The sequence below is a fragment of the Podarcis muralis genome, chromosome 5 (genome assembly GCF_964188315.1).
Source record: "Podarcis muralis chromosome 5, rPodMur119.hap1.1, whole genome shotgun sequence".
NCBI lineage: Eukaryota > Metazoa > Chordata > Lepidosauria > Squamata > Lacertidae > Podarcis > Podarcis muralis.
This window is the reverse complement of record NC_135659.1, coordinates 54680423-54702547: the sequence shown is the minus strand read 5'-3', so window position 1 is coordinate 54702547 and position 22125 is coordinate 54680423. Positions and strand designations below refer to the sequence as shown.

General features: G+C 44.8%; 1 protein-coding gene across 4 annotated transcripts in view; it reads right to left on the bottom strand.

Annotated features, from left to right (window-relative positions):
- Positions 1 to 11806, bottom strand: part of INAVA (innate immunity activator) — a 41995-nt gene extending 30189 nt beyond the window's left edge. Inside the window, exons 1-2 of one of the 4 annotated variants that reach the window (XM_028733927.2) lie at positions 11335 to 11806; positions 2657 to 2774 (exon numbers count right to left, since the gene is read on the bottom strand). The gene's annotated coding sequence lies outside the window, so the exon portion shown is untranslated. The remainder of the gene's footprint in view (positions 1 to 2656; positions 2775 to 11334) is intronic. The other 3 variants (XM_077928848.1, XM_028733926.2, XM_028733925.2) reach the window with 3 other exon arrangements.
- Between the last annotated feature and the right edge of the window lie 10319 nt (positions 11807 to 22125).

The window sequence follows — 22125 nt, the reverse complement described above, 5'->3', positions numbered from 1 at the left end:
GCCAGCTGCAAATTGTCCTGAGGAAGGCAGACTTTGCCACAGTCACACATACTAGACTAATGTAACACACTTTACATGGCGCTGCCTTGCTGAGGCAGATCAGCAAAAGCATTTGTAATTGCCAGACAGAACAATTCTGTTTCTCCTCTCCCTATGTTCTTTTCTGGGTGGTTCTCATGACTCTCCAGAGTGGATTTTGGGGAAAGTAGGGGAAGCCCCATTGCACTAGCAGGAGCCTTAGCTCTGGCAAAGTGGGCAGAACAATGAATGTAGTTTTCACCTTTGTGCAGTACGCTAGTTTCGACACACACATCTCCCTCTCTCCTCCATTTAGGCAAGCGATAATCAGTCTGAGAGCTCAAGGGCACATTGCAGCCCAGCCAAAAAACACTCAAGGAGGGTGTGAGGTAAAGCCGGTGGGTGGTATTGCCTGGAAAGAGCCCTAAGGTTAGATGGAGGGATCCAGATTACCACATTTGGCCCCTGGGCCTGAAATAAGCAGCAAACACATACTACAATCTCATATATTATGCTCACTTGCAACATGCTGCACCCAATTGCCCCATTATCTTTCTACCCCAAATGCCCCAATTCATGCATATGTCACCCTAACTGCACCTTTTGGGGGAAACAGTGGATGCCACCAGCCAGCTAGGTATTTGGCTGCAGATACAGACAAGGGATGCAGGTGGCGCTGCGGGTTAAGCCACAGAGCCTAGGACTTGCCGATCAGAAGGTCGGCAGTTCGAATCCCCACGATGGGGTGAGCTCCCATTGCTCGGTCCCTGCTCCTGCCAACCTAGCAGTTCAAAAGCACATCAAAGTGCAAGTAGATAAGTAGGTACCGCTCCGGCAGGAAGGTAAACGGCGTTTCCGTGCACTGCTCTGGTTCACCAGAAGCGGTTTAGTCATGCTGGCCAGTAAAGAGAGATGAGCACTGCAACCCCAGAGTCGTCCGTGACTGGACCTACCTTTACCTTTACAGACAAGGCTGCCGGGTGACTAAGAACTTTCAAACCTTTACGGAAGGTGTAGTATGTTCTTTCTTTATCAGAGAGTATTACATCTCCAATGGACAAGGCCACACAATTTGATATATAGCATCTGAAGAGGTTTATTCCACTCGGATGCTCTAAAGACAGTGTGCAAACCAAGTTCCGAAAGCACCAGCCAACAGAACGCATCATTTCAAAGAAACAGTCAGCGACTAATCTAATCACCCATTGTGTACCTATTTAGAGACAGTGACTGATGCATGACTTTTGCCTTTTCTGGTGATGGTGTGAAGATTTCCTGGATCACGCAGACAGATCCAGACAGCAAGCAGAGAAAGAAAGGCCCAGCACGTGGCCAGGGATGGATCATCATCTTTTTGTCAGACAGAATTTGAAAGTTTTGTCTAGGTGCAAAACTGGACTGGCCCTGCCACACAGCAGGGTGATGTGTGTTCAGACAGCACATCACGGGAGGCGGGGGTGACCACTAAAGTCTGGAACTGGTGTCTGGAGAGTACAGCAAGACTTTTATAAGTGTTTGCTAGGGATGGAGGAGAAATAATTTTTCAAAAGCCCTTTAATGAGGAACTACCAAATCAGCGCCTCTTGAACTCAGGGCTCATGCAGACTTCCTTCTGCACTGCACTTTCCAGGCACAGGTCTGCACTTTAAAGCTCCATTATCTGAGCAGGGTTTTCGTTTTTGTTTGTCTTGGCTCTTTCTCTGCAAAATCCCATGCTTTACTGCTGAATCAGAGCAAACAGCCATCCATAGAAAACACAATTGCCAACATGTTTAATTAGAGAAAAATAATTACTAATGTTTGCTAAGGATTGGAAATTTCTTATGGATTTTTTGCGTGAAAGAGAAAATGAACTTGTAATATCTGGATTTGAAGATTGAAAAAATACTGGCTTATAGACTATAGAATGGTTGGATCTTAAAGAATGAATATCATATGTAGCTGCGGAGAGCCAGAAGTCCTTTTATTTTGCCCTCTATCTTTCTTTAGCTTTTTCTTTCTTTTCCTTTTTTCTTGCTTTCTCCTTTAGATTTCTCATTTTCTTGTATTTTCTTCCTTCTGACTTAGCTACTTAATATAAAAAGAGCAGTTTTATGTTGCAAACAGGCTGTTTAGGTATCACAAATGAGTCACTGGAAACAGGTTTTCCACCACCCTTCGATTTCCCTTGAAAAGGATAAATAAAGATTAAACGGGGGAAAATACAGGCCAGCATTTTGATGCCAACAACGTGTGAGTGTTTTGAAAAAAATTGCATGCATGTGTAGTACCCATCAGACAACACCCCCATGTCTGGAAGCACCCTACAAACACAGCGCAGGATCATCTGCTCTCTGGCCCTAATCTGTTTCTTTATATTTAATATTTGAGTGGGGGGGGGGGTTACGGTGGGGCAACAAGGGAGCAACTGTTTTCGAACACTAGCAAATTGTTTTCTTTTGATGAGAGCGTCAGTGTGGTGCAGCAGTTAGAACGCTGAACCTGGGAGACCAGGGTTCAAATCTCTACTCAGCCGTGAAACCTTGGGCCCTTCCCTATCACTTAACCTATCCTACCTCACAGGGTTGCTGTGAGGATAAAATGACTTCCTTGGAGAAAAGGCGGGATACAGACGTAATAATAAATAAAGAAAACTGACCTGCAACACAGGCAAAGTTTTTCCCAAGATGTAGTGATGAGAAATGCTCCAAAGCAGCTTGCTGGGTGAAGTGGATTGATTATGCTCGATTCCTGGCAGATGGGGTGCTCTTGGCTTACTGGGAAGAAGAGAGGTGAGGAGGTCAGTAGAGTGCTAATAAATAATAATAATAATAATAATAATAATAATAATAATAATATACTTATACCCTGCCCATCTTGCTGGGTTTTCCCAGCCACTCTGGGCAGCTCCCAACAGAATATTAAAAACACAATAAAACATCAAACATTAAAAACTTCCCTAAACAAGGCTGCCTTCAGATGTCTTCTAAAAGTCAGATAGTTGTTCATTTCCTTGACATCTGATGGGAGGGCGTTCCACAGGGCGGGCGCCACCACCAAGAAGGCCCTCCGCCTGGCAAACACATCAGTGCCACCAATTTGGCATTCCAGCAGGTGCATTTGTACCAATCCACCCTTCGTGCAGGTAAATAATAGAGACCATCCTGCCAGGAACTTAGCATGGCAGCTCCACCTCACCTGGCTAGCCATTTCTAGAAATGCTTCGCTCTCTTAAATGTTTGCTGGGAACGCAGGTGTTAAAGGCAAAGGAGTTTCTGCAGGGAAAAGGTGGCAAGCATACGCAAGAAAAGGCCCCAGAAGTAAACTGTTTGTCCAATATGTACTGATAAGCTGATCCGCCCCTGGCAATTTTCACTTCCCAAGTGCTTAAAGGAGCATCTGGAAACAATGTCTGGGATCTAACCACCTCCTGATGAAACCAAGTCAAGGTCTTCTGAAAATGACTTAGATAACCTCCAACTCTGCTTCTTCTCTTTGATTCTTCTCAAAGAATAAAAAGGCAAGGTTGTGCAACAAACAAGTTAGAGAACTTCTATTTAATCCATGGCAAATAAACAGCCATGGGTGCTATGCATATAGTAGGAATGGGTTTATATGTGTATTTCCAGTCCAGGACATTTTTGCACATTGCAACGATCTGCAAATTTCTTTTTAACTTCCTCTCAAAAGAAGATATATAAATACATACTTTGATGCATATTTAAATGTGTATCTTCTCTCAAAATACAATTTAAATGTATAGATGCAGGTTTATTTCAAAATATGTATCTAAATGCATTTTTTAAAATGTTTAAACCAACCTTCCTCAACGTGTAGACTCCAAATATCTTGGAGGATCCACTTTATATTCACCAGAAACAAGGTAAAAACTCACTTAAAAAAAGGTATTTAAAGGCTGATGTCATTTTTTATGTTGTGATGCTGCTAATTATGTATTTTTATGTGCTGTATGATAATTATTTTTAATGTTTCTGCTTATAATGTACAGTACAGTATTATGTTTCATATTGCTTTTCTTTTGTTGCAAACTGTCCATTTTTGGTGAATGTCTGTCCAGAAATCTATTTAATAAATAAATAAAACACTCATCAGCACAAATATTCATTCCAATATTTGGTGGATAGCTAAGCTCCAATCTGCATATTAGGCCAAGAGATACAGATCAGGTAGAAAAATCTGCAGACTGAATTCCTCAAGCACTTTCTGTTTCTACTACTGTATTTGCATTATTTGAATAATTATACTTGTGCCAGTAGAGGTCGCTAGTATGCAGCATCTTCCATTCCTCCCGCCCTGTCCCCAGCAAGTAAGAAATGTGGGGTTAGATTATGCTTATTACTCCAGCTGGGGTGGTGCTGTGGGTTAAGCCACAGAGCCTAGGGCATGGGTAGGCAAACTAAGGCCTGGGGGCTGCATCTGGCCCAATTGCCTTCTAAATCCAGCCCGTGGATGGTCCAGGAATCAGCGTGTTTTTACATGAGTAGAATGTGTGCTTTTATTTAAAATGCATCTCTGGGTTATTTGTGGGGCATAGGTATTCATTCTTTTTTTCTTCTTCAAAATATAGTTCAGCCCCCCACAAGGTCTGAGGGACAGTGGACCGGCCCCCTGCTGAGAAAGTTTGCTGACCCCTGGCCTAGGACTTGCCAATCAGAAGGTCGGTAGTTCGAATCCCTGTGACGGGGTGAGCTCCAGCACATCAAAGTGCAAGTAGATAAATAGGCGCCGCTCCGGTAGGGAGGTAAATGGCGTTTCCGTGTGCTGCTCTGGTTCGCCAGAAGCAGCTTAGTCATGCTGGCCACATGACCCGGAAGCTGTACGCTGGCTCCCTCGGCCAATAAAGTGAGATGAGCGCCACAACCCCAGAGTCATCTGCGACTGGACCTAATGGTCAGGGGTCCCTTTACCTTTATTACTCCTGGACAGGTGGTGAATGCCTTCTACTGTGATGATAACCTATATGTTTTGGCCTTGGAGTGGGTGGGAGGGTGAGGGAAGCTGGGAGTGGCAATTGCTCCTCGCAATATATTCATTCCACTTACTTTTAAGAGAACAGAATCTTTGTGAACTGCGATGCCAAACTACACATTACATTAAATGTGCGACTGCATTTTATGCATTTCTAAAATAGCAGTTCTCCATCAAGACTATAAGGAGAAGGGTTTTAAAGCCTTTCCTCTGTAAGCCACTGTCCCAAGAGCAGCTTACTTCCTACAGTAAATAATTTTTTTTGGCGGGGGAGGGAGGGAGTTGGGTTGCCACCCATCCCTAGAAAAAGGGAATCGCCCCATTTTTGGACAAAAGTGTCCTTGTCCTATCTTGCTTAAGCAAGATAAAACATTGTTTCTTTATGCAACAACTGCACCAAGAATATTATTGGCCCAAAGATGGAAGCAGGAAGAGATTCTGACGAAAGAAGAGTGGCAGATGAAGCTAATGGACCATGCCAAATTGGCAAAATTAACTGGGAAGATTCAGAACCAGCAGGACCGGATCTTTCTGAAAGACTGGAATAAATATGTGTTGTATTTGAAAGACAATTGTAAACAATTAACATCGCTAGTAGGGCTACAAGAAGTTTTGTAAGGTCAAATTTATCAATTATTATCAAGTATGATTTTTAATTGATTTATTTAAGAATAGGATTTAAGGATAACAACAACAACAACAACAACAACAACAACAACAACAACAACAACAACAACAACAACAAATGCAATATTGGAGCATAAATAAGAAAACCATTAGTCAAGGAGGAGGGAAGTCTAAGGCTGAGATGGTCAATTGGTCTTTATGTATTATATATAAGAAGTATGTCATGTTTAAAAATATTTGGAAAATTTAATAAAAATTATTATGTATATTTAAAAAGTGTCCTTGTCCTGTTTGGACTTCAAGCCTTTTTCCTATATTTAAGCTCGGCCGGCCCAAAATGGCGGTAGTGTCACTGTTGGTGTGGCTGATGAGGAGCCCAAACCAGCGAGAGCGACAACAGAAGAAGGGGGAAAGAGTGACGTCCTCTTCCTCCCTCTCCCCCTCCTTCCCTCTCACTGGTTCTCCTCAGCCCCTGCCTGATGGTCTAGCATGGTGTGGGTCTGCCGCTGCTTGGCCCCTTCTGCCACCCCAACCTGACCTCTCCTCTTCCTCTGCGCTCAAGCCAATGCCAGCATGGGCAAAAATATGGAGCTGTGGCTCAAATTGCCCACAGGAGCTGGCCGGCTACCCCTGGCCCCTGCCCATCTATGTGAGTTGAGGGGAAGAGCGGGGCCAGGGTGGTGAGGGAAGGTGAATGCAAGGAGCCCCCATCCCAAAGTGGTGAAGGATCTGGCCTCATGAGTGTGTGTGCATGCCTCAACCCCCCAACCTGTGCCTTATTTTGCCCGACCGAAGGTGGCAACCCTGGGAGGGCGCAATATTTTAATTGGGAGCAGGGTATGTTTAGGGGGGAGCGTAATCTGTTCTGTTTTTAATTCTGAATATTAAATTGTTATAACCCACCCTGGGACCTGCTGGTGAAGGGCAGGTAATAAATTTAAAGATAATAACTCCGCCCTCTGTGCTGTGGTGCCAATCTTGATCGAGCCTCCTTTGGATGCTGGGTTCATTTTAAGTGCCACACATTTAACGTATAGCTGTCAACGTTTCCTTTTTTTAAGGGAAATTCCCTTATTCCGAATAGGATTCCTCGCAAGAAAAGGGAAAAGTTGACAGCTATGATTTAACGTAATGTGTCGTTTGGCCCTGTGAGAGTTACTGTAGGGGCTGCTGAGAGAAGTGGAATGGTGCTGTTTTCGTTTGTGCTTTAAAAAAGTGACTCTGTAGTTATTTTAACAATGTGGGGGTTCTCAAAGTACAACATAACTGTGCACCCAGTGTAAGAACAGAAATGGCCACCAGCCAACTCCATCTGCCACCCACAGTTCACACATTATATTTCTCCTTGTCAGCATGGACATATGTGTACCTCATGACTCTGGGATGTAGGAGAAAGAACACTCTGAACTTTCCCCAATACTTCTGTCAATGGGAAACCATTTTTTGGAATTCCCTAACTTACTCGATGAAAGGGCAACAGTCCTTATGAAAAATAGGAATCATATATTACAGGGCCTGTTAAAATAAATAAAAGGCCCCGCTTGCTTTCTCCTTTGGCTCTTTGTTGAGGTATTTATCCAGCAACCACAACTGAGCGTTGGAGGATGCATGTGAAACGTTCTGTTTTGAACACTCTGTGGAGGTGCCACTGGATAAAGAATCTGTTGATCTGCAAACAGCGACCTCTTCTTTTGAGCTTTGTATGCCTGTCTCTGAGAATTGGACTGGCTTCTAAGCCAGCTATGCCTCCCCTCCCTTTCAAGCTTCCCCTTGCCAAAGGAAACACTGTACAAAATAACCTGTGTTACACTGTGCTTTCCGGAGAGGCTTCCCAGCCACACTATGAGGAGGAAGTTTATCATAAATACTCCAATCATCCCTCTTGGCTCTCCTCCCAAAGAGCCATGTCCCATCTTCCCTTCTCTCAGGCTCTGTCGGCTTCGACAGCCACGCAGGAGGGAACGCCACAACACTGAAGGGATTCATTTCGCTCTCTCCGCTGGCTGCCAGACGTGCCCTCCGAAAATAAAGAACACTGAAGGACAAATGCCCTTTTAGTGCCCCCTGCATGCAAGCCATCCATCATCCCATCAAGGCCGGGAGGAGAGGCCAACTTCTCTGCTCCAGAGAGATAAAGGCCACTGCAGTTGCCTACTTCCCATCCTGCATGGAACCTGCAACATTCCACCCACCAACCAAGCCGATTTCACACTAGCAGAGGCTTTGATGAATTGCTGTCCCCCATGCAATGGGAGCTTCAGAATTGATGGTGAAGACTTTCAGCAACTGAGGGGGTGGGGACAGAAGCCTCAGTCTGCACATGGATCTCAAGGGACTGTCATACTTCGCCTTAGTGCCGATGCTCCAGTGCTCTGTAGGCAAAGGCTTCCATGTGCATGATACAGAGCGGAAAAGCTGGGATAGGGTGCGAAAAGGTTATGAAGTGAAGGTGGTGGTCTGATCTGAGAAATCTGGGTTTCAAGTCTCATCTCTTGCAAAACTGTTTTGTGAGTGAACTACTATGCCAACCTGTTTCCCAACCTCCAAAGTCTATGGGACTCAGCAGACTTTAGGCTGCCTAATCGCAGCCTAAACCACCATTGTGAATTCCACATACATTAGCTATAGCATGTGCCACAGTCAGCAAAACAGTATACAAGTGGTGCCTCGCAAGACGAAATTAATTCGTTCTGCGAGTTTTTTCGTCTTGCGAATTTTTTGTCTTGCGAAGCACGGTTTCCCATAGGAATGCATTGAAAATTGTCACATTGTATCCTTTTGTCTTGCGAAGCAAGCCCATAGGGAAATTCGTCTTGCAAAGCAACTCAAAAAATGAAAACTCTTTCGTCTTGCGAGGCATTCGTCTTGCGAGGCATTCGTCTTGCGAGGTACCACTGTACCTAAGCTGTAACTTTAAACATGCTTACTAGGAAGTAAAAGCCCATTGAGATCCATTGGATTTAATTCTGAATAAAATGCTGAGGACTCTATCACTAAGGTCCTTCAACCTCTTCATAAACAGGTGCATTAAAAATGACCATAGAATTGTAGGGTTGGAAGGGGCCACAAGGGTCATCTAGTCCAACCCTCTGCAATGCAGGAATCTTTTGCCGAACATGGGGTCCATGATCCAGAGATTAAGTCTCATGCTCTGCCGACTGAATGTGACCTTGTTGCAACTGCACTGAATCCCCGATGCAGGCAAACAAACAGCCAAGGGTCACATGTCATAGAAGCACAGCACTAGAAAAACACACCCAAAATTACCTTGTGCAAAGTTACTATGCAAATCCATTTTAAAAAGTAAAAGTGCACTGTTTAAAGGAACCCTTTCCATCACTCAGTGAGATGTTAGAGCAAGGAATGACAAGCAGAGTGAGAAATCAGAAATCCAATGCCACAGTTCTGGCCCAACTTTACAACATGTAAGCTTAATACAAGCAACAAAAATGCTGTGTGTGGCGAGTGTGAGAGATCATATAGCTCAGGACTGCCTAGAAGTATTTCCTGCCCTACTCCCAGATGTGTGGGGGCTTCTTGACATTGCATTGTGGTAAGGATGTGCATTCTGCACATGCTTACAGGGGCTTTTAAGTTAGTTTTGCACATGTTCTTAGGCTGTGCCCCATTATCCAGTCAGGTTCTGATCCATTATCCAGTTAGGTTCTGGCATTCAGCCCTGGATCAAATTAAGCCTCACACATGCTTCTTAGTAATAGTCCTTAACTTCTGTGTTTGTTGCTATGTGCCAAAAATGTTATAGCAACCACCTGAAGATTCAACCCTCAGAACTTTTAACTCACATGGAAAGCAGAACACAGTAAAAAACAAACAAGGAAAAATATGTCCTTGAGATTTGCCCCCTTAAGAAGCTTTTTGTGGTCAGAAACAATAATTTTCTTTCTTAAAACAAAGGAACCATGCAAGCTACCACTAGGCCAGTGTTTCCCAACCGGTGTTCCGCGGCACACTACTGTGCCGTGAGACATCGGCTGGTGTGCCGTGGGAGGGAGGCGGGCGAGTCGGGCGGCGAGACGCGGGGCGGCGGCGGCGAGCAGCGGCTGCCCAGCGCGGGGCTCTCGCCGTCTGCCTGCCTGGCTGCCTGCCTGACGCGCAAACCCCCGGCGCAGGCGCCCCGCTTGTTGACACGGGAGGGGAGGGGGGAGAGGAAACGCTGCTGGTGTCGCTGCTCCTCGGCGGCGGCTCCTCCTCTCAGCCCGCCCTGCCTATATTTGCACCAATCCCCGCCCACTAAAGCATTCGCGCCTCCCAATGGGAAGCCTTGCCGGGCGGCGGGTGCTGCTGCCTGAGAGTTCTGAAGCCAAGCCCACTTTCCCAGAGACTGGCGGTTCTGAGGGATCCAGGGCAGGGCCGGCGCGCGCGCGCTTCTTGCTGCCCGGGCGCTTGCTCTAATCCCGCCTTCCCTGGGAGGGAGGGATGGCGGTGGCCGCGAGCGTCCGGGGTGGGGCGCGCGCTGGCTCTCCCTGGCGGCCCCCGTGCCTGGCGTTCTATCAGTGCGCCTCCTCTCTCTTTCCCCACCCATCCTCCACGTGCTGCGCTCTAACCCGGAGTTAGAAGCAAATTAGAACACGCCCCCCGTGTGTGGTGTGTTTTTTGTGCTGCTCCTCTTTTTTTAGGGCTTTTTGGCGGCTTTTGGGACGGCGTCGAGGGGTGGCCGCCTCAGCTGCCGCCGTCCCTCAGTCCCTCGCTCTGCTGCCTCCTCCCACCCCGGCAAGGGGGAGGGAAAAAACTTTCACTTTTGTGCGTCCCTCCCGGCGTGACGCTGCGCGCTGACGTCGCGGGGCGGGGCTTTAATGGTGGTGTGCCGCGAGATTTTTTTCCGGTAAACAGGTGTGCCGTTGCCCAAAAACGTTTGGGAAACACTGCACTAGGCCACAGTTCTATTCAGGAGGAGGAAGCAGTCAAATACAGGGCAGCTGATTTAAATCAGGAGCAGGCAGTAGATAGATCAGGATCTATTGGGAGACTACCAACTGATTTGCAAGAGATTGGCGAGTAACAATAATAACAACAACAACTCCCACCCACCCCCCATTTAGGCTGCTGAAATAAATAAATAAAGCTAACTAGGACTGAACTTCTGTGGGAAAGGGCTGTAAGTGCAATTCAAACTCCAACATAAATGAAATCCCAAGGCTCAGAGGTACCCTGTTCTTTAATACTGTACTAAGTTGTATGCCTTTTGCATCTGGTTCTGGTTCGTTGATATTGGAGAGATCCAGGAAAACCCCCAACAATAAACAAAGTAGACCCAACAAACCCAAAGTTCACCCACCTCTGATCTAAATGGACAGGCAATTTCAGACAAGGTGCTCGCCAAAACATGTATCTTACAAGTAGTAATGTGAAATCGCGGTGCCTATTTCCCCCCCAGAACCATAAACCTGAAAACATTTCCTGCAGAGCTAAGGCATTCATTTGTTCAGGTCCTAAATCTCTGGAAGCCAAAGAAACCCCGCAGAAGCTTTAGTCTGCTCTCTCCATTAACTGCAGCGCCAATCAGAAAATTTCAGGAAACTACAACCGGGCAGAAAACGACAATTGGGCAGTCGCAGATTACTTCCAGGAACCAGCTAATTCAGCAGTGCTCTTTGCTTATTTCTCTTTAGCTCCAAGGAATGCACGCTTACTCACCTGGTGTGAGCTGCTAGTAGTTCTAAATTTTACATTTACAAAAAGTTATGCTCTGTTTCCACTTACCTTTCGTGTGTGTGTGTGTGTGTGTGTGTGTGTGTGTGTGTGTGTGTGTGTGTGATTTGCTCAGTTTATTTGAGTTTCCCCGTTACCCCCCGGGAGCGCGAGCTTCTCTGCTGCCATGCTTCTGGTGCGCTTGCTTAAATTCTCCCACCCCCCTTGCGGTATTTCATTTAACTTCGGCATCGGCGGCATCCCAAATGTTAAAAAGATCTGAAGACATCTGTCCCTGGGGCATACCACTCCCTCCAAGGAAAGAGGGGTGAATGCCTTGCTTGCCCTTCTCCTTTTCCAACGGGGATGTGAAATCCCCGAGAGCGTCTCTGTGAAATGCGGCGTAAATAAACAACAACATGCCAGGCCCGACCGAGTTTTTGTTTGCTAGGTTGGTGGTTTTCATTAATTTCGCCCTTTGAGGGAACAGCCTCCCTTCAGGGACCCCCTTTTCCACAGCCAGGATTGTCTCGGCCCTGGCGGTAAGAAAGAGTCATTTGCTGAATCAAAGCGCTTCTTCCAAGCCACACAATGACCCCCCTGTGGTTGCTTTTCTGCGGGGAGACCCGGGGCGAACGTGCGAAAGAATGGCTGCGGGGAGAGAGCGGCGCTTCTCCCTCAGGGCAGCCCAGAAGGAAAGTGTGCGCGGCAGCTGGCTATTAATGTCGCATTAGTGATGGATTAGCAGCACTCTCGGCCCAACACACAATGGCAAACTAACAAGAAGTTAGTGGGCAGGGGCGGGGGGCGCCTCCCCGCGAGAAGGTAGCCCCAGGAAAGGTTGACACTGAGAGGAGGCCCCGCGAAGCAAGAGTTATTTAATGTTATTGCTCTGTGGCGCCAAGGCGCTTTCGTTTGCATTTCCCTGGAAAGCCCTGCTGGTGTGCGATGGCAGATGTCACCCACCTGAGATCTATCTTTGAACCCTCTAAAAACAACCACGCCGAATCCTTTTTAAACCCTCCAAGCAGCTAGTTGACACGGGTCGCTAAATAAATGGTCTGGCCTGAAGAAGGCTGTCAGAAGCTTTATGGGTTGAGTCGGCCCATGGACCAGCTGTGGATCAGTGATCAGGCAGAAATCCAACAGGTGAGACTTTATCCGTCATTGAATACCCATTACAGGAAGGGCTTTATTTCTGAAATCTCTGTCTGTGGACCAAGTGAGGACCAGCAAAGCTGCGAGCAGAAATGCAACAGGTGAAGCTTTCCCATCACTGAATTCTCAGGATAAGAAAGTTTTTATCTAGTGAATTTCTGCATTCATCCAGTTACTAAAGACACAGGAGGCCTGCGTGTTATTGTTGTTGTTTTAAAAGCAACCGCACAAGTAAAGCACTATGCTAGATTTAAGGACCGTTTCAATATTACATGGTAGCAAACAAACACACCTGCTGTGGCCACTGAGCTTACACTTGTTTATTATCATCATTATTTATTTATCTGTTTTTAACCCCCTTCTAAACAAGCATCTCAAGATGATTTAAACTAAATAGGGATCAGGGCTGGCCCAATATTTTTTTCCTGCCTGAGATGAAAGTCAAGATGGCACTGCCTTCCCTCCTGTGCACAGAAGCCAGCAAGAAGGGCAGTCGAATCTTCCTTCAACCCTGGTGACAGGATAGTGTCTTCCGCCACACCTGAGGCAGCAGAGGAGAATAGCTGAGGCACTCAGAAGGAACAGCTGGAGGCATCTTCCTGTCCAGGTGGTTGTCTCCTGTTTATTGGAAAGGCCACCTCTAATAGAGACCCCCCCACTGATTATTGCTTCTTGACCAGTGTACTGTATGAGACACAGGCAGCCAATGCACTAAATGCAGATATATATACGTAAAATGTAATGCAGCACTTTCAGTTACTTCACTTTGTTAGGCTTTCCACCCTGTATGGATTTATCCATCGTACTGCTTCCCTGATTAACATCCAGAGTTCCTTCAAACTCATGGCACTAAATACTGTACATGCAACAACAAAATAAAAAACAAGAAAGGTGTCTGCATTGCAGGGGTTTGGACTATATGACCTTCATGGTCTCTTCCAACTCTACCATTCTCTGATTCTATGACTACCCAGAGAGCTCTGCTAGAAGGCAGATGTTCAGTATGGCTACTAGTCAGGAGACTCTCGTTCCTAAATATACTACCCAGTACAAAGAAGGTCAGCTTAGAGCTCTTTTTTCCTGCTGACTTCTTCTTCTTCTTTACTGAGAAGCTTGGTTTCGTGTAGAGATTTTGTTTGTTTTCCACTTTCAAGGGTTGTGTTTTATCCTGCACCAATGGCCATGGCGGCAGAGTAGAGATGCTTACTTAGGGCAGGGACAAATAGGGAGTTCTTGACGTAGCTTTTATTTTTAGTGTGGCTGTTTAATGGAAGGTGGGCACTTGCCAATACCACTCTTGCAACAGGAGAAGCTCAGTGACGTGTGGGATAAGAGGAACATGCATACATAAATTTTAACCCACTTTTAAAAAAGCAGTTATGCCACTGCAAATTTTCCAGATGTGCCATGTCTCCCACACAACAGCAGCAAAACATGGGGAGAGGTTTTTCCCCATGTACGAAAAGGCCTTGAAATGGATCCCAGCTCAGCAAATTAATAATTGGAGCTGCTGATTCTGCAAAATGACAAGCATTTTTGTTCTTCTTTCTGCCGCTAATCTGCTGCCTGGTGCTAGTCCATATCCTTTTCAGCTTTCTTAATCCTATTTGTGGAACATAATGTCTTTGAAGAACAACCTGTCATTTACTAGGGATTTGTGTAATGGTTAGAAGAATGGATGTTAGCTCACATAAGGAAACAGTAAACCTCTGCAGAAGGTTTTTGCGGTGTCTAAAACTATACTCAGCTTGTGCAGGTGGTGTAAGTGTTTTAGGCTGGTTTATGTAGCTGTCTAGAGTGCCTTGACCACATATACAACTGCAGTGTTTATGCATGACATGGGGGTTTCCAACCCTGCCATATATAGAGACACGTGTCCATTTGTGTAACATGATGACAACAACACTGATAAGACCCAAACTAGTGAAAAGCTGGCACTTTAAAAATCTAGTTTAACTTTAACATAGAATGAAAAAAATAGTTGCCTGTATCTTGTCTTCCTGTGCTAGCCTTCCAGAGTACCACCTTGGGGTACTAACAACATCTGATAAAGTCAAGCAAGTAAGCATGCTCCACTATCTTACACACACTGTGTACTGACTTACAATTTTGATTAGATGCCTATTTTAACAACTTGGTTCTGTGTGGCTGTAAATTCTAAACCTTTAATTTTGACAACAAACCTCTTGCAAAGTTTGTCTTAAAAACTTGCTTATTATATCCTGCCTTCCTTTCAGCAGGGACCCCAAGGCAGCATATATGTGGTTTCCAGGTAGTCACCTATCCAGGCACTGACCAAGTCCAGACCTGCTTTAGCATTGGGCATGCTGGATAGGGTTAATGGGAGTTGTAGTACAAAACACCTGGAGGGTGCCAGCTTGAGGTAGGCTGGTCCTTATCTTATGTGCCTACAGAAGTAATGAAATAGTTGTAAAAACTGGGAAGTTCCATCTTCCTGGTCCAGTTCCTGATAAATATAAATGTATTTCAAGAATCTTTGTCTGTCTGTCTGTCTGTCTGTCTGTCTGTCTGTCTGTCTGTCCTTCACATGCTCCTACCCAGCTGAAGGCCACAGGATCCTGCCCCACAACTGTAAGTAACTATGTCTTTTATTTCAAAGTGCTTGGATGCTAGGTCACTTAGAAGTTAGGTCATGCTAGGGAACTTACAAATTCTGTTCAGTAACTATATGGGCTGGAGGATGCTAGGAGGAGGCCAAATCTTCAGGTCAGATGGGTATTGTACTTTGGATGAAGCATTATACATCACTAAACCAATGAATTCGTTTTAAGTTACTACCTTGAGTGTGTGCTGATCTTTTCCCACTTACTGTGTTTTGCATCCCCTTGCACTGAAAATATGAACCCCGATTAGACCACCAAATTAGCAAGTCTGGCATTGATCATCCCTGACCTGGAAGCATTTACAACCAGGTCAACTCAGAAGGAACCAGTGTGCTGCCTAGGTAAAACTATTCTGGGACCCAAGAGAACAATACTATACTGTTGCTGCTTCCTCCACTCTGCAGGCTCAAGGGGCACAGACCAAGAGGCTCCTGGTATGAATCCCCAACTGATCCCAACACCCCTGGGCCAACTCTCCCAAATGCTGTCTGCTGATCAGCACTAATTACAGTGGTATCTCAGGTTACATACGCTTCAGGTTACATACGCTTCAGGTTACATACGCTTCAGGTTACAGACTCCACTAACCCAGAAATAGTGCTTCAGGTTAAGAACTTTACTTCAGGGTAAGAACAGAAATCGGGCTCCGGCAGCAGCGGGAGGCTCCATTAGCTAAAGTGGTGCTTCAGGTTAAGAACAGTTTCAGGTTAAGTACGGACCTCCGGAACGAATTAAGTACTTAACCTGAGGTACCACTGTATGTCAAACACAGTTATGGGTGGCACAACCAAATCACACTCTAGAAAAGTTGTTGGAGCTTCAGACTTCACATTGGAAGTCTGCTGCTGATACACACACACATTAATCTGTTCCAGCTTCTACACTCCTTGGTTCTGCTGCTGAAATGAATGGAATTCAGCAATTTCCAGCTGATGTCAACGCCTCTGAAGACATCTCAGTCAGCCAGATTCCACTATGTTCTGGTCTAGTTCAGTTGCATCAGGCGACTGCAAGTCCACAGCTGAATTGCACTCTGAGAATAACTTGGTCACGTTCCTTGTGAAGTGCTTGCTGTCTTTTCTCCCAACAAAAGTCAGAGCAGGTGGCTGAAGTCTTAGGGCATATCTAGGTTGCCCTGTCTGTGTACCCCATGAGAAAATGCTCTTGGAGGTATCCACAAGGTATGTGAGATGAATCAGACACCGAAAATGAGATTTTTGCTGAGCTGACCACATCCTGAGTGGTTGGCAGAGTAGGCAGTAGGAAATTTTTGTCTCGGGCCATCCGAACACTGCTGGTATGGGCAAAGCCACAATTTAAATAAAATATAAAACGGTAGACTATGTACCAGTTTGCCTGCAAACATCCTGTAACATTCATGCAATAGCAATGGAACATCAGGAGGAAGAATAAGAGACTTGTATCCTCATTGCAAGACGGTGAGTTCTGGGGGCTTTCTTCTTATAGCTTGTTCTGGCTGTTGGTTCTTCGGCTTATGTATTGCAGTTAGAACTGCAGAATCATAGAGTTAAGGCCCATTCTCTCAACAACTTTGACACATGGTGGTTATGAGAAAAAGCCAATACACACAGCTGGTGATTTTCAGCATTTGCTAGGCAGCCCGTTGGGTGCATCTGCTAATGTTTTTAATTTTTTATTGCAAACCCTATTTAGAGAGAAGGATGACTTGTTTGAGTCCTTAAGACATGGGACTTTTGTGCCTTTAGGATTAGCACTGCCTGGCTGTGCAATGCCTTCTGCACTCCTATGGCTGATCAACCTGCACGTCTGCAGATAGGCACCATAAGTCTCTAGTGCTTTCCACTCCAAGACAACTCCAACCTGTAAAAGCTCCCATCTCTATGGGAAGCAGGAGACTTCTTTGCCATATTTATTTGTTTAATATATATATATATATATATATATATATATATATATATATGTGTGTGTGTGTGTGTGTGTGTGTGTGTGTACCACTGTATCATAAAAATACACCACAGCAGTTTACAACAATATAAAAACATAAAACCAAGCAATAAAATCACAAAAAGTTAAAAAACCAGTTAAAAGCAAAAAGAAATTAAAAACAAACATCAATAGACCATTGTGGGATGTGTAACTCTTAATTGCCTGCATACTGCAAACTCACCTTCCAAAAAAAAAAAATCCCCAAATGAAATGTGAGGAGTTGCTCTTTGTTGTGGGGTAGGGGAGAGAATGGGAGTCATGTACCCACTGGGCTTTTAGTCGTGCAGTTCTCTAGACTGTGCCCACTCTAGTTTCATCTTTCCACTCCTATCACTAAAAGCAATCACCATGCTTTCTTCATTTCTTGGGACATAAAATCTCTGGGCTGGCAAACTCTGTGGAGGTCGTATTCTTCGGGGGGGGGGGGGGGGCGGAGTCCTTTCAATACATGTATGACTGGCTCCATCAGTTCAAGCTTTTAAGAAAGTTTTAAAAACTCATTTGCTTTCTGTGGCTTTTAATTGAAGGTTTTACCATATATATGCTGCTGCTGGAGTTTTTTGTTGGTTGCTGTTGAATAGCATTGTACCATTCTTATTGACTGTAATTTGAATTGACTATTGATAAAATTGTATATTGTTAACTGCCTTAGAACAGCTATAATCTTGAAATATTTCAGTATTTGGCACATAGCCACATCTTGCATTGGCTTACTGTTTTAGCACTGAAAAGGAAGTAAGCATCAAAAGAATGATACCCTACTCAGCTGCACCAGACTGAGAACATTAAGAATTGGTTGGAAATATTGAATTTTATTTTAAATTGGATCAGCACAAAGGTTGCTGACTCCACCCAGTTTTTTAGCTGTCTCTAGCCAGATGCCCCCGAGGAGCTCATATGGAAGGCATGATGGAGATGCATGATATGTGCAGCAAACAAAGATATACTAGGTCTGATTAGGGAGGCTCCATTTTTTTTGCTGCTATTGATAATAACTATTAGTAAAAAAATAAAATTCTTGTTCTCAAATAATTTGTCTAAACCCTTAAAACTAATCTATGGTAATGGCAGTACTGTAGTTATATCTGTGGCAATGAATTATATATCATGCAGCAATAAATTATGTGCAATGAAGTTCTTCCTTTTGCTTGCCCTGACTTAGTGCCAATCAGTTTCAGTAGATGACCCTGAATTATACTGTTCTTGTGAAGAAGAATTTTTCCCACCCACACTATCCATGTTAAAATGGGAAGAATCATTTGATTCCAATCTAGATTAGTTTCATCTGGTTTATAGCACAATCCTGTGCATATGTTTACTCAGAATAAAGTTCCTATTATGTTCACTTGGGGTTTACTCCCTCGTAAGTGTGTTTAGGATTGCAGCCCTGAATTATTTTTTCTGGGTTCTGCTGAAACTTCCAGTTTGAGATCCAAAATCCCTTTTCACATTCTCATTCCACAGCAGAGTGAAAGAGAGCCCTCCATACATGCATAGAAAGAGTTGACACTGCTCAGGATACCTCTAGGCAAGGGTCTCCAGTATGCTATTGCAATAATGCAGGTAAATGCATTTTCAGCTGTTATAACATACCAGCAGTCTCTGTGCATGCGGATTGACCCTTTAAAAAACTTGGCATGTTTTTGCATTGTGTATATTATGTGCCAGATTCCCTGTGGCATCAAAACTGGTTCCATGATTCCCATGTAGAATAGTGGGGGATAACGCTAGAATCTACATAATTGCAAAACAATGGGCACAGATCACATCCCTTCCCTCTCCACATGCACACTGCATCAGAATCTGAGTCTTTCTCATGGTGCCACTAGGGGACACCCTAATGCTTGTGGTACTGCAGGGTGCCTGTTTGTTAGCTGCTACTTCAACATCACATGTTCTTCTTTCTGAAAGAATACACACAGAGATCCTAGGTTACCAGCCAGCATAATTCTGAAAACCTGGGTTTTGTCAGACACGAATCTTACAATCCGCTTCAGGTTAAGATTTTAGCAGTTATGCATTACAGACCCACAACATATTAAAACTGTGATGTTTGAACAAGAGAGAATTACTTCTGAGTAAACATGCCTAGCACTGGACTTTAAAGCTGCCATCCTAAACACACAATGCAATTCAGAAGGAAGCCCCACTTTTGTGTGTGTTGTTTAAAAGCTTACTCATTGTAGAAAGACTATGCAAGGTGCAGGGACCACACAGAGGTCTTTAGCAAGTACTGATCAAAACAGCAATTTGAGACATGTCTAGTAAAGTGTTGCATGCTCACCTAGGAGTAGCACAGTAGGCATTACCCCTGGGTAAACATACATTGGATTGGGCTGTAAGGCTGCTGCAATCAACACACTGAATTAAGAGAAAGTTCATTTCAATTCAGTGGGAATTACTTCTGAACAGACTTGCATAGGATGATGGTTGCATATTTCTGACCATTCTGAGCCCACAAATACGCTGCACCCAATCAGACCAAATGCTTGTTTTTCCCGCTGGGTGTGCAACCTGTCGCCTAAAGCTGTGGTGGATGGGGGGGAACCTGTGCAGTTATTTGCAGCTCACTGTGACCGCAATACATCCCACCTCAGCACATAATGCTCTCATGAGAAAACAGGGTTATGAGCAGTTTCAGCTCAAGGCACCATCCCTGGGTGCTTATATGTTATATATTATATATCCATGGCTGTTTTATATTTTCTGGTCACCTCCAAATTGGTCAGTATTTTGTGGGAGGGAATCAAGTGCAAATGTAGGTTTGTAGGATTAAGGTGTTCTTGTCCCAGCACCTCAAACCCACTTAAAAAAACAGCAATGGGTTTTTTGCAGTTAGGAAAGCAACAGGGAAACCCACTGAGAAATGTCAGATGAATGAATGATTAATGGGAAGATGTATAACTGCCACACAAATACAACCTCCCAGCAAACAAATCAGAACAAATGCCAAATAAAGACCAGATGTAATCTAAACTCCACATAAGTTTTGCGTAAGCAAATCAAGGGGAATACTCAGTAGACAAGTCCTTTGGAGGACCGTCTGTCATTTGATGCTGCTGGTATATCGCTAACATGAATGAATGTTGCGCTTTTAGAACTGAGAAACTGCAGAATTGTAAACCTGATGAGGTAATCCAAATACAGGATAACTGCCAAATAATTTTTTTTGTGGTCCGTGTTGATTCATTTTAGACGTATTTCTTGGTTTCTTTCTGCCTGTTCCAAGTACAATTCTAAACCTATTCACAGGCCAGCTCTACCATTGGGCAGGGTGAGATGGTTCAGGTGCTGCAGGGCAAGGAGCAGTGGTAGGACGACGTTGGAGGACAGAGTGGCATGTGCCACATAGCCTATCCTATTTTTTTTCCTAAAGTAATCCTAATTTCATCTAAATTAGCCTGCTACTCTCAGGTGTGGTGGGAGATGCTGCCCTATCACCAGTGTTGGCATAAGATTCAGCTGGCAGTCTGGTTACCTTCTGTGCGCAGAACGCAAAGTGGGTGCCACCCTGTCTTTTGCTTCAGGCAGGAAAAGGTGTTGTGCCAGCCCTGCCCAGAGCCGTCTTTCCCATTGGTCTTAGTGGTTCATTGTGCCAGGGCGCTGGCCTCTCAGGGGCGCCCTAGCGAGTGGAGGAGCTGTGCGGCTTTGCCGGCAGCCTCCCCTTTCCCTGCATGCCCGCCAGCTGCGCCCCACCAACTGTATGGCTGGCGGGTGCGCAGCTCCCCTCCCAAGCCTCTGCATCTGCTAAAGATGGCCCTGCTCCCGGTCTCTGTCACATCACCATGACATCCTGCACTGGGGCCCAACTTCTGCGTCAGGACCTTTTCTCTGCTCATGTGGGATTCCTGCATGATTTACTAACATGAGTATAGAAGCCCCCTGCTGCAGAAGTCCAACCCCTAATGTGTGGAGGGCAGCAAAGCTGATAACACAGAGGGGGCAGAGAGTGGCTGTCTAAGGGGCCAGCAAGCAGTTACAAATACAGTGGTACCTCGGGTTACAGACGCTTCAGGTTAGAGACTCCGCTAACCCAGAAATAGTACCTCGGGTTAAGAACTTTGCTTCAGGATGAGAACAGAAATTGTGCTCTGGTGGCGCAGTGGCGGCGGGAGGCCCTATTAGCTAAAGTGGTGCTTCAGGTTAAGAACAGTTTCAGGTTAAGAACGGACCTCCAGAATGAATTAAATTCTTAACCTGAGGTACCACTGTAGTGCCTTCTCTATGATGGCACAGCCCATGGAGTCTGCTTCCTATTTAAATTCACCAAGCCTTGATGTTTTTTGGGTTTAGGGATTTGGCCCAAATCTGAGTTTTTAGGAAGGCCTTCAGCTGGAAAGCATTTCTCCACGTATTATGAATATGTTAGAATTGTTTTCCTTTCTCTTTGCCTTCGCTTGGTTTTTCCTGGGTGTTGAGTTGTTTGTTTTGTCAATTTTGGATTTCTCTTCTTACGATGCTGATATTTTCTGATGGCTGTCAATGTATTTTGTGGGGTTTTATTTTATTGCAAGAAGCTTAGAATTTCTCTTTTTTTTGGGGGGGGGGGGAGCAGGATGCAAGTTTTAGATCAATATCATTATTACTATTTTAGCAAACTTCCGAAACTTGAGGCTGGGCTCATTCATACCTTGGCATCTCATGGAATAATGCTGCCTGTTCTTGCAGTTGCTCAAAATCAGAAGATAATAAATTAGGCTTCAGCCAGGGCGGCAGTATCTCAGGAGCTTTGTTTATTCAGAGGCCCTGGTCATATCTTCTTAAAAAAAAAAAAAATCTCTTTCTGAGAAATTGCTGGTGAACTAAGCCTTGAATGTGTTCTAAACAGTGCTTTTTCTGGGGGGACGCGCCTTAGACATTTTGTGAATCTTTGTACTTTTGTTCATTTACTATATTTATTTCCCCCGATTTGAACTATAAAATGCTGATTTTCTTGAGTCAAAATGAGAGTACCCCCTAAACATTTTTTTTAAAAAGAAAACAAACACTGGTTCTAAAAGTATGGTGTTGTGGATCTGCCCCCTGGGCTTTGAGATTTTGAAGGCAGGACATGTCCCCGCGCAGAAGCAGCATCTCCATTCTTTTCCCCCAGGATCTTTCCTGTCCGGTATAT